Source organism: Dicentrarchus labrax, unplaced genomic scaffold, assembly GCF_905237075.1.
Source record: "Dicentrarchus labrax unplaced genomic scaffold, dlabrax2021, whole genome shotgun sequence".
NCBI classification, from domain to species: Eukaryota; Metazoa; Chordata; class Actinopteri; family Moronidae; genus Dicentrarchus; species Dicentrarchus labrax.
Window position 1 is genome coordinate 28,949,399 of NW_026136705.1, and position 12,635 is coordinate 28,962,033.

Below are 12,635 nucleotides of genomic sequence, written 5' to 3' on the forward strand. Positions count from 1 at the left end.
ATAAGGAAAAGCATTCAAGAGAGGAATTAATGCTGCACTGGCTGTAAACAGCACATGGTTTGATTTTGGAAGGCATCAGGTGTATCCTAAAGCTCAGTTATGATATGAGTTATGAGAAATCTGGATCCTTTGTTGCCGGAGCCCTTTGTAAACATCCTCACTAGTTTCTTAAGAGAGAATCTTTATCGATCAATTAAGAGATGAGGGAAATCAAAAGCAATTTGTTTTTGGCTCTGCTCCTGTGCCTCAACCCTTTTACAGACTGTTTGTCTGTAAATAGGTTTTCATGAAAACATTGAAGGTAAAATTAGTGCAAGGCATTAGGCATTAAAGCTCTACATGATGACGGTTTGATTGTAAAATACATTAAATTTTTATTGATGGTAATAAAATGTATCAAATCTTGTAACATGGAAACAGGAAGCCCTGCCCCGCCTGCTGAATGTGGACACAGCTGTGACGGACCTCGAGTCCGCAGGCAGCTTGTTCCAGAGAGCAGGACCACAGGAACCGAAGGCTCCCTCACCGGACCTGGACCTTATTCTGGGCACAGCCAGAAGACCTTTGCCCAATGACATTAGAGGCCTGTTTGGGTTATAACACGATAATGATTGACTCCTACAGTGTGTGGAAAGCATTTAGTTTCATTTTAAACTTTTAAGATTAGCTTATTCTGATCTATTGAGTCCTGTAGTGCAGCACAGGGAGTGACACACAGTGGAAACAATAGTTTTCCACTGCTTATTGTAAGGGGTGTTTATGTTTATGGGATGCCACAACTAGGTATGTTTCCATCCACCTGTTTAATGCACAATTTCAAGCTGTGCATTTAATAACGTGTGGAAATGCAAGACATTCAAAAATAAAAAAAAATAAAGAAATTCTGCAAAAAAAGCTGGAATGCTGCAAAAGAGAAGATATGAAGATATGATAAAGGCTGATGAAAATAGATTTTTTGAGTGCACCTTGACATTGCTTCTGCTTTTTCTCGTAGACAAAGCATTCACACTTTGGTACCATTACGGCACACCACACCACCAGAAGGGCCAAAGAAAGGCAGAATAAAGGAAAAGGGGTGTCAGGGTTGTACATTAGCACAACATTCCTGGCTTGATTCTAAATGAGGGCACTTGTTGCATGTCACCCCCCTTTGTGTAACTATAGTGAGGTGACATGTGGATCATAAGAGGCTAATTAATTCACAAAAAAGGCCATGGCATATCAGAGTTACTGGTACATCATAAATTAGGTCATTTTGTCACATCCTCTTGAATATATTCACATAAAAGGTAGTTGATAGAAACACGCACTGATTCATATTTTTACAACATTAAAATAGTATCTTAGCGACCCAACTGGACATGGGTCATGAGATCACGCGATCCATCTTGCCAGCTCTCTCGTAGAGGTTAGTGTAGATGCTGCTAGCATCAGTTATAGCAGAACTGCAGAGTAATATTTCACTGAAAGAAGAGCAAAGAGCAGCGCTGACGGCTTTTCTTTGTGGAAAAGGTGTTTTCGCTCTTCTCCGATGGGCTTCGGTTTCGACTACCTTATATGGTTCGCTGATCTGATTGGTTGAACACGGCTCATCCAATCACCTGACGGATATTTTTTTGAAAGTGCCTAACCTTTTCTAGACAGCTTCCAAAGACAACTTCCCAGATGGTTCTATGTAACAAACCATCTGCCGCAGTTAGGTTACATTATCATGTCATCAGTCCAAATTCAGTCATCCGGATATTTAGGCAAGTACGTTTTACTGTACAAACCCCTCCTGATACAGTGCAGACTGTGATGCGACTGCCATGCGACACCAAAGCTGAACTGACACTGTACTCCACATGAATATCTCTGCTACTCAGAATCCTACATTCCCCAAGTGTGGAGCAAGCTGTCAGAGCCATCTCTACCAGTGAAAAAAGATTTCTGCAAGAGTTCAAAGATTGTAATAAGTAGGCTTTCAAATGCAGAAACAACTCAGTAAAGCGACGGGGGAAAAAAATGGAAGTGAAACCCAGTGACGCGCATCATTTGGCGAGATGACAGCTCCTTAGTAAAGGGAATTGGCACCGCTGTTTTAGCGGGTTCCCCGCCGAATGTTATTGCCTCTGCTTCATCTCAGTCGTTGTTGTTCTCAGTCACTTTGAGCCAAGTAATTGTCAAAGCTGAGCACCTTTCAGCCCCTGCAGAGAAGGTTGCACCGCCTTGTCAGTAAACAGCAGTGTACTTAGAATATCTAATGTCCCCCTCCTCAATATAAAGGGAACGCCACTGATAGTGGGTGGCAGCAATAACTAGAACCAATACAGGTCCAAATGTAGAAGAAATTGCTCATTTCAAATTCAAGTGTGGAAAACAGAAACACTCCACGCTTAACGCTCCAGATTTGGACAGTTTTTTAAGATTTTAATTTAGCAGGATTTGGAAACAGATGATCCACTGTGGCGAGCAGTGGACGAGGGAGCAGAATTTTGGTGTTTAGTGAACTCCGGTTGATCCAACCTGCTCTCATGTACCAGGTTTGTCAAGCAAAAAAATAAAATAAATGTTGGATATCTTGCAGACTAGTGGGCGGAAATCTCAAAAGTGACTGTCTCAGGAGGAAAAAGACAAACTGTGAGAAGCATTACATGTTACATTTTGGGGCCGTGTGATCTCATCTTAAACTAATGCTCGGCAGAGCAGAGCTCAAATGAAGTCGGTGCACCGCCTGTACATCAATGCTTCAGACTTCTACGTGAGCTTCTGTGAAGAAACTATGCAAGCAATTCATCTTCATAAAAAACATAATTGATAGTGATGTATAGTGTTTCTGAGCCAGGGCCAAAAATGTTAGCTTGATGAAAGTCACTTCATATTTATTGCTTTGTTGTTTGTTTACAGCTCCAAAGATGCTCCCAGATATTCTGAATCTATCAAATAAACAGTCAAGCTATTTCAGGTAAATAGGCCAGCACAAACAGCTTCATAATGCTTTTACATGTTGGACAATAATGGCAAAATGATGTGACTGACAGGTGCTTTGTGCCATTAAACATCTGAGGTTGTGCTGCAGTGAGTCTACTGTACAACAAAAGCAAGTACAGCTGATGGTTTGCAGCAGCCAAGATTGGCCCCACTGGCTCTAATACTCATGTAGTCCTGCTCCCATTTTGTGCCTCATTTGCTGGCATATTGCAGCTCGGCAAAATCAAGATCACACCAACTAATCCAGCTGGGGAAGCAGGACCACTGGCCAGTTCCCCTTCACTGCAAGAGCAGCTACATGTGGATAGATGCGGCTTTTGTCAACCTATAAATCAAAATGACAAATGTAATATATACAGGTAAAAAAGACAATCTCACATCCCCCCTGAAATATGAGCACGGCTCTGAACATGGCACACACACACACACACACACACACACACACCTACACACACACACACACACACACACACACACACACACACACACACACACACACACACACACACACACACACACACATAAAAAAACTGCTGACCTAGTCAGCAATATGAGGGTCTCATATTTTTTGTGTACATTGAAGGTATTGTGACAAATTCTAGCAATTAATGGCTGGAGGTATTGAACATGACATGTGCTGTTGGTGGTCGGGCCAGCTCTCCCCCCAAAAAACCCAGACAAAGTGCTTGACCTTCGGCTGTCATTTCGGAGAGCTAAGCAGAATGAGCATCGTGTGAGTCTGTAATAGGAGGAGGGTGACTGCCGAGTCACACTTTGCATTTATCCGTGGCTCAACAGAAAGATTTGGGCAGCCTAGACTGAAGATCGTAAGCCAAAGACAGACGTGTTCCCATGTGATGCTAAGGTTACTCTTCTTAATTCTGAAAGGACAAATTGATTAAGTGTTTTTTCGTGATGCAAATACGACATGCTTGTTCTGCTTGCTTATCAGCAGATGTGTTCTGAGCTTCTGTACTCTAAAGTCAATTATTCAAATCAGCTAGTCTTTGGTGGGAAAAAAAGTGAAGACCCCAGCCTCTTTTGATTTATCCTGGTATCAGAGCCCTCCATGGGTCATTTATCAGCTAAATGGCTTTTTGAATCCATACTCTAAAGTTCATTACAGCGATTAAAGATTTATTCAGTCATAGTTATAGATAATTCATCTGAGGCCTATTAAAATGCCTTTTTGTCACTACACCATGCGGTCGTTTTTAAAGGGAATGGGAGATGCAAACCAAGTGTTAGATACGGCTTGCATGGCTATTTTTCTATCTCCTCTGATGGACAAAGGTTCAAAACCACAGCGGGGACTCCCAATTTGACACATGGTTCTCATTGAAGATGAAAGACTAAGCGTTTCTTGAACTTTTCAGCCCTGAACGTTTCTCAAGTGTCTCAAGTGTTTCAGCCCTTATCAAGAGGGGCTCTTCATCAGCAGTGCTTTTATTGTTGGAAGGAAGCAAATTAAGGTGTGTGACAGTGATACAAAAGCATGTCAATGTGGTCATATATGATTTTATGTGTAGCCAATAAAACATACATATAAAACACCAGGTGTACACGACCGGCCTCAAGTGACACACGGACAAACGTGACGGCATTCATCCCACTGAAGCGCGCACACACCAGTGAAGACTACATGAGTACAATGGAGTAACCCTTAACAACACTCACGCTTAAGAAAACAGTGATTAAGTTGTTGACATAATTCAGTGACATGACATCTCTCCAGATGACTAAAGAACATGAACATAAGCATTGTAACCAAATAGATGACACCATGGACAACTTAATCACAGGCATGTAAAGGAGCTTACAGTAGTTTTTTTAATAGTTTCTGGAACCGCTGTCAGTGATCATTTTATATTTCTATCTGTATTTTGTCCCAGCTAAAAAATATAAACCCTTTTATGTATTAATTTTTTTGCAACTATAATTCTCCCATTGTTGGACGAAGTAATGCATTAGTCGACTACCGTAATGAACAAACCTAAACAGTTGGCTGATGTATGTAAGCAATTTTCAAACCACATTCTCCCTTTCACCACATCCATATTTGCTTATTGTTTATGACAAGCCACAGTGTTTCTGATTGGCTGGCAGGAGTCCATGCAAACTGTGATTACGATAATATTTCTTTCCCCAGTAACTAGTAGTGCAACTAATTACTAATACATCTATAGCTATCTCCATGAAAACTGACAACTCTATAAACTAGGGTTGCAACTAACAATTATTATTATTGATTAATCTGTTGATAAATTAATTAGTTGTTTGGTGCAGAAAATGGTAAATTTAGTAATGTTATATAAAAAAATGTTGATCGCTGTTTGTTTCCCAAAGCCCACAATGACATCCTCTAAACCTTTTTTTGTCCGCAAAAATATTTTTTCTGTCACTAAAGAAATCAGAATATTCAATTTGAGAAGCTGAAATCAGAGAATTTTTGTCTTAAAAAATGACAAAATGATTAATTGATTAATCAACTTATCATAGCAGCTATACTAAATACTATATTCACTATATATATATTGATCTTGTGATATGTTGCTCATTCCTAATGCACTAGGATGTTCAACCAGGTTTGAGCAAATTTTGAGTGTCTACAAGTCAATTTTTACATAATGTTCTAAAACTGAAAAAAAAAGGTGGCCTTGAAGGGAGGAAAAACACCATTTCATGCTTTTTAAAATGTTTAATTTAATTCTCAATTGTGGAAACAAAACATGCAGACACCAATTTGGTCTTTAAAGTAAAGTAAGACAGTAACTTTTGCTTACAGGGTCACAGGGTTCACAACAAACTTTGTATATTTATATATCAAGCATGTTTATGCTTCGATGAACATCCCTAGCTTTTTCTTCAGCCCAATTATACCAGTAAAAAATTTCATTTGATATGTTACAGAAACTATGCTTATCATTAAAGCGGAAGGTTGTTTATTCGCCCACACTAATATAGTCGACCGTAGCAATCAGAATATGGTGTCTCCGTTGGTCTGGTTTGCTCACATCCTTTCTTCTATTATAACTGCAATTTTCAGCCACATGCAAACGCTCTCAGTAGACCATACAGCTCAGCTAACACCAACTGTATCCATTCATCCATGGACCAGATCAGTACTCTGATATACAAACGATACACAAACAGTTTTACACTTCCCAGGCACCATTTCATTCTCCTAACTCCCTTTCTGTTTTCTTGCCTGAACCTCATCATGGTTTTAATCCCATATACAGTTCACTGTCTTTGGTCTAAAAACCATAGTGGAAAAAAAATTGCTTTGCTGCCATGGTTATTTTGACTCCCCTGACTCCACCCCCCTCATACCAATAAAAGCATGTGTTTGAGGTTGTTTCCTGTTGCTGAACCGATTACATTCTCCCTTCTAATAAACCAAGCCACAGTTTGCTTGAAGGAGAACTGAGGTCTGCGTTTCCAGCAGTCTCTGTGTGGTTATTTGTTTGAAATGGCATCGCTCTGTCCTGCCCAAAAGAAACAAATTAAAGGAATAAACCCTCCAGAGTTCAAATAAAGCTCTCCAAATATGTCTGCTATGAAATCACCCTAAGACAAGCGCCCGCCTTCTCCCACTCTGCTTTCCAAAGTCTTGTGTCATGGCCAAGACTCCTGGTCCTTCGGCCACCAGGGAGAATTAATAAGCCTTAATTTCCATTCCTTCCAGGCTTCACGCTGTGCTCAGTCTGCTGCAGCGGAGGGCCAGACTTTGTGGAAGGAGAATAGGAAGGGTAAGAAAATAGGATGATGGTGGAGGAGACAAAGAGATTGGGAGTGAGGAAAAGAAATGAAGTGAATAAGTTTATAATCCAGTGAAACTGAGAGTGCCACATATCCACACAGCAACTGCTGCTTCCTTGTATGTCATGGTGAGTGTGTGTAGTTTATCTTTTCAGCGGCTAAGAAAAAGCTATCTCTGATATCTGACCTTTGGTGATGGTAATGTCAGCCAGAGCTGAGGTCTGAGGCTATATCTCCACTGACCACGCTCTTAGCATGCAGGTTTCTTCACTTCTGAATGTCTCGAAGACCTTTACTAGGCTTTAGTTTTTCAACGGGACAAGACAGATTTATGGAGTGGATAAAAGCTAACCTGTGTGTGTGTGTGTGTGTGTGTTTTGGTAGGGAAGGAAAGGACAAGGGCTGTGGGGGTATTAAGAGATAAACAGGACATGGGTAAATAATCAAGCCAATATTCTGATTAAATCTCATTTGTCAGAATCCAGCTTTTTATTAAAGATGAACTCCCTGATTTTGTTATGGAGCCAATTAGCGCCCTCAGATGCCATCGCTGTAATTTCAAAACACTGGCCGAGAGCTGAGAGGAAAGTTATGGATTTTAGGGTGCTATCGGGTCAATATTGATGAGGGTGCCATTAAAGTTGAAAATGTTCTTTGATCAATGTTTCTTTTCTTTCTTCTTTTATATGAACCAACAAAAAGCACTAAGAGCAACTAACAATGCAGATTCAAAAGAATTCAAATGAAATACTGCAGAAGTACTACAGCTGCAAACCAAATTCACGGACAGGAAGCGTATTGGTTGTGCTGTTGCAGTTTTTGGTCAGCCCAGAGTCGAAAAACATGATATATTTATCTGCCTTTATATGTAACAATTAAACAACATACAGATACACTTTTATGTTCTAGATCTTTGCAGGTTAAACATCACCAGCTTGAGGGTAGTTAAGCATTTAACAGCTAAAAAAAAAATCTTTTCACAAAAACGTGTGTTCCTGGTTAATAGAGTGCATTTGAAGGAGGCATTTATGAAACAGTCCCCCATATAAACTGTGTAATATGTGGACAGACATCACCAATCTGTAGATACTGACCAATGATTCCTTTTTTATTTTCTTTAAAACAGCCTAAAATGGTATTTTGCCCATTAGTGTTCAATCTCACCCTAATGCACTGTGGGCCAAAATGGTTGGAGTTATGTACGGTCCGCATGTGTGTCTCTGTGTGTGCACATTGAGGGGGTGTGAGTCCATCTGAGCGTGCTCGCAAGTGTCCATATGTGCCTTGTTTGTGTGCCATTCTCCATTAAAGCTGCAATTGCCCAGCAGGCATGATTTTCCACTCTGCCGAAACCAACAGACAAGCCAGCACCTCACAAACATGAGTCATCAGCTATCATTACGACTCAAAAAGACTTCAATCACTCGTGGATGACACGTGGATACTGCTTTTTCTGACAAAATATTTCCCATGGGGACCTCACACATTCTCACACACTTAACGTATGGGTGTCTCAAATGGAAGGTGTCACCGAGCTGCCACATCCTCCCATGTGGCTACCTCTAATGAAACCTCACACCTTTGGTCATCCACTTGCGTCCATTTTTGTCTGTTTTTTCCCCCTATCTTTTTCCACTCCGCCTCCCCTGCCTGTACCAGAGTAAGCGAGAGGGAGAAAGTGCTGAACACTGCTAGTAATTAGTGGTCTTGATAATGGGGCAAGGCCAAGGAAGGTTGCCAATAATCTGGCCTAATTGCTCAGATGTATGCCAAAGCGTTCGTCTAGGACAGGGTGGCAGATAATGGCTTTGGCAGGTGCTGCCAGGGATGTGCCCCTGGTGACGTGAGCTTTTAATGACCACTAGAGTGTGTGTATGTGCATGCATCCCCGTGTTGCTGGAGTGACTGGTTTTAGCCACCAGGGATGAGTAAAAAAACATATTATACCAATACATCACATTTTATTGTAACAGGATTGTGCCTGCAAATCGTGCCATCAATATTTCATAGTGGTTTCTTACGAATGCTTCCTTGACCGAATTACGTCTGTTGATGGCAAATGTTTGTGAGATTTAAAAGCAATTAGCCTAAAAGTTAAAAGCTCTGCCAGTAGCTCCCAGAGGCTACAGTGTTCACTAAACCCCACAGTAAAAAAGTATTGGAGGTAATAAACTATATACTGGTGATTTTTGTCACTCTTCTAACCCCCTTCACTCAAACCTTTTTCTTGTTCCTACAGTTGGATGTTTGAGCTTCACTGTGCAGAATGATGTATGTGCAGAGTTCGACACTAGAAGGATGTTTTCAAATTCATGTGCTGAAAGTGGAAAGTTTCTGAGTGCTCATTGAAAATCTGATTTTAAGGGGTGGAGCCTATGAGCATGATTTGTTACATCATAAATAGTTCTTCGAGTTGGTATGAATGCTTTTAGGTAACCCCAGGGCAATCTCCATGATGTTTCAAAAATCAATATTTCTTATTCAGAAGTATAAATGTTAATGCCATTATTAAGGAGGTCAACAGAAACCTCCAGTGACCAAGAACATCCACAGCAAGTTTCATGAAAAGCTGGCCATTGGTTTCTTAAGACAACTTGTCTTGTCTTTGACCTGACAGTGGCACCATAGGTAAGGTCAAGAGGTCACTAAAAGTAATAGGATTTAACTTCTGGGGTCCATTAATATCCAAAACACATCGAAGTGAAATCTTGTTGTTGGGATATGTTGCTCTGCTGGATCGGCAGACAGAAAGCCTAAAAACAACTTTATGTGTAACACTCACAATAATATAATACTATGCTTTTTAAATGTTGTGTGTCAGGGTGCTGCGTCATACTCTGGGTCTGCTTTGTTTACTTTATTTTCAATGAAATCACCTTAGTCTTAATTTATTCCCTAAATCATAGAACATGCATTTAATCATGTAACACAAGAAGCAGTAAAGCTGCTAATGTCCTGCCATTTTCCTCATTAAAATACTAATTTATGTAGCAAGGTGACTAAAAATCTAATCAAGCATCATGAATTAAATGGGGGGGACCAGTGGTGTAAACACCGATGTTATAACCGTAGAGGAAGTATGCATCTCTGTTATTTACCAATTACTATGTGGCCATATTTGTACGTCTACACACGGATAAAGCAGATTATGAAATGTAGCACAGGGGTTTATGATGAAAACTATAGTTTGACAAAACACTGCTTCCCTCATGTATTTTGATATATACTGTCTTACTTGATTACTGAAGAATTACAATAATAAATCAAATAGAATTAACTCAATATACTCCAATATTGCTTCTCACTACACCAGCGGTTCCCAAACTTTTTCCTTAAGAGAACCCTTTTCTATAATTGAGTAAACTGACAACCACTGACTAAGTGATATATTTTGTGGATATTTCATATTTTATTCAATGCATAACAATAACACTGACAAACCATACAGTTAACCAAAATAGAGAACGTAATGACTGCAGGAAGTTTGCGTAAAACGAGCGATTTGATTTGGTGGTGGTCACTTTTTATAAAGTTGTTCTGTATTGAAAGGGTTAGGGTTAGGAAATCATGAACTATAGTTTTACAGTAAAATTCAAATAAAAGTTTTTTTTACACCCTCTTAAAACAGACAAGTCTGGGTACCGAGGGTTGGGAATGAGTGCATTAGACTATTAACTCCTGTTGAGTCTGTTGGACTATTCCTATAGAAAGCCAAGTTGTACTGCCATTTTGGCATTTCTTTAACTCTAACTGCTATGGATAAACACTTCAATGTCAAGCTGCTCATTCTCTTCACCAACAATTCCTTTAATGAAACTGTTTGAAGAAGGTCAGAGATTTTCTGGCACACACACACACACACACACACAAACACACACACTCAAGAAATCTGCAGAAACCAAAAACACACAACACTTAAATGTACTCAGAAATAATGTAAGGACTTGCTAAGAAAAGAATACTCAAGCTAGTGATTACTTTCCATTTCCAGTCAGCAGTAATCAGTAATCAGCCCACATTCTGCAGTAAACACTAGAAGCTGGAGAGCACACCACTGAATAACAAGTAGTCCCAAAACAGACAAATAAAGGTTCCCTAAATACAGTAACCATTCAGTTCCCTGGAAGCTAACAGAGTCAACACACATCAAGTCAACCCGAGACAATGAACACAAATAACATCTGACAAAGAGCAAAGCTCTCAGTCACCCCAAACATTGGCTTTTATCTCCATATGGCCCAAGCCAACAGCAACCAGAGCTGCCGAGGAGAATCCGCCATGGTACTCCACTGCATGAAGCGCGTCTCTCTGGGCACACTGTCTTTTCTCTTTGATCAAAATCACAGCGAATCACAGTGGAAAGGGGGCAATCTTTTCAAACCTGATGGCAGAATCATACAAAGATGTGCAAGGAAAAAGGCAATGCAGACGGACTCAGCAGGAGTTCACAGCTGACTGGAATAATCCACACGTTGTTGACTGACACTCACCTAAAGGAGAGGAGAAAGAGAGAACAGGGAGAGAAAACATTAAATAATGGATTTCAGCTGCAATATTGACAAGACGAGAATCACAAAGCAAAAATCATGGGAAGGTAATTACTGTGAATGTTTGAGAGGGCTGATATGGAACAGCTCAGCTGGTTCATGTGAGGAAAGCAGACTTTCTTTCAGCATGTTCACACTGTTCGCTAGCTTGACTCACACCGAACTGACAGGTAACGATGCAGATTGATTTTGCATTAGTATTCAAGGTTATCTTTCGCACAGGTGTCACAAATTTGCCCCCAGGGCAGGACACCACGATTCAGTTTGCTATTGTAATTCACACATTTTACAAATAAGTTTGCCTAACCTGTTGGCTTCTTTACAGCCTGACTGATCGCTCCTGTTTGTTGACCTGTCTAACATCGTTCAGTTGATTTGTTCCCGGGTCCCAGAAATTACTTTTAGTGAGTACAATGTGATTATAACCAATGTAATCTAGAGCTAAGAAAATACCAAACCCTGGTACGTTGTGTGTGGTTCGCGAAAAACGTGAAAGGCCCTATCTGGAGCCAGTGTTTGGTTTGTCTGCTCTGGCTACTGTAGAAACATGGCGACTCAACATGGCAGACTCCATTAAAGAGGACCCGCTCCCTCTGTAAATAAAAATGCCTCATTCTAAGGTAACGAAAACACAACGATTCTTATAATCAAATTATTTTACACTAATGAAAACATACCTACGAATATTTTATTCCCTTTCTGCCAATAACTCCTCATAAATGTTACACTCTGGATCTTTAAAGGTTGGGAAATTAACACAATCCGGTAAGATCATTCTCTGAAAGTCATTTAAAAGACCGTAATGTTTACTAAGCCATTATGACTCTTATTATTTTAATTTGTAGGAGTCAGTGAAAATGAAAACTAATCAGCTGCATATGATTTATGTCCCCAAAACACTTCAACATGTGACTGCTTGCTTAAATCTTCTTGAGATACCAATATCACACAGTTAGAATATTGGCCTGTGACATTCCTAAAGGTCACAGTACAACAACTTTGGAAAGGACAGATGGTGTTTAGATAGAATAGGCATTAATAAGTAAAGCAAGGAAGATAGAACGGACCACTGTGTCAGTTAAAGAAGTTTGGACTCTCAAAACACTGCATGTGTTTTTTTCCACTGCTAATAAATTCTGGTTACTGTTAAGGTCACGTTGCCTACTGCAGCAGGTACAGAAAGGTGTGTTACTGGGGAACAGCCGCCTTTTTAAGAGTGTGAAAACTAGTACAGTACATGTTAACAAGGTACAGCTATGTCTTTAAAGTACATTCTGCCTTTTTCCTACCTTCCCATGAGCACCTGAATGCACCAACAGCTACATATTCAAAACCGTGCCTGCACAACCACAACCG

The 12,635-nt window shown here is 40.1% G+C and overlaps 1 protein-coding gene and 1 long non-coding RNA gene across 6 annotated transcripts in view; both read right to left on the bottom strand.

Annotated features, from left to right (window-relative positions):
• cadm1a (cell adhesion molecule 1a) overlaps window positions 1-12,635 on the bottom strand; it is a 382,815-nt gene that overhangs the window by 176,538 nt on the left and 193,642 nt on the right. The window lies entirely within an intron of this gene.
• LOC127364457 (uncharacterized) overlaps window positions 10,596-12,635 on the bottom strand; it is a 112,254-nt gene continuing 110,214 nt past the window's right edge. Inside the window, exon 3 of the long non-coding RNA XR_007885030.1 lies at window positions 10,596-11,222. This is a non-coding gene — a long non-coding RNA (uncharacterized LOC127364457). The remainder of the gene's footprint in view (window positions 11,223-12,635) is intronic.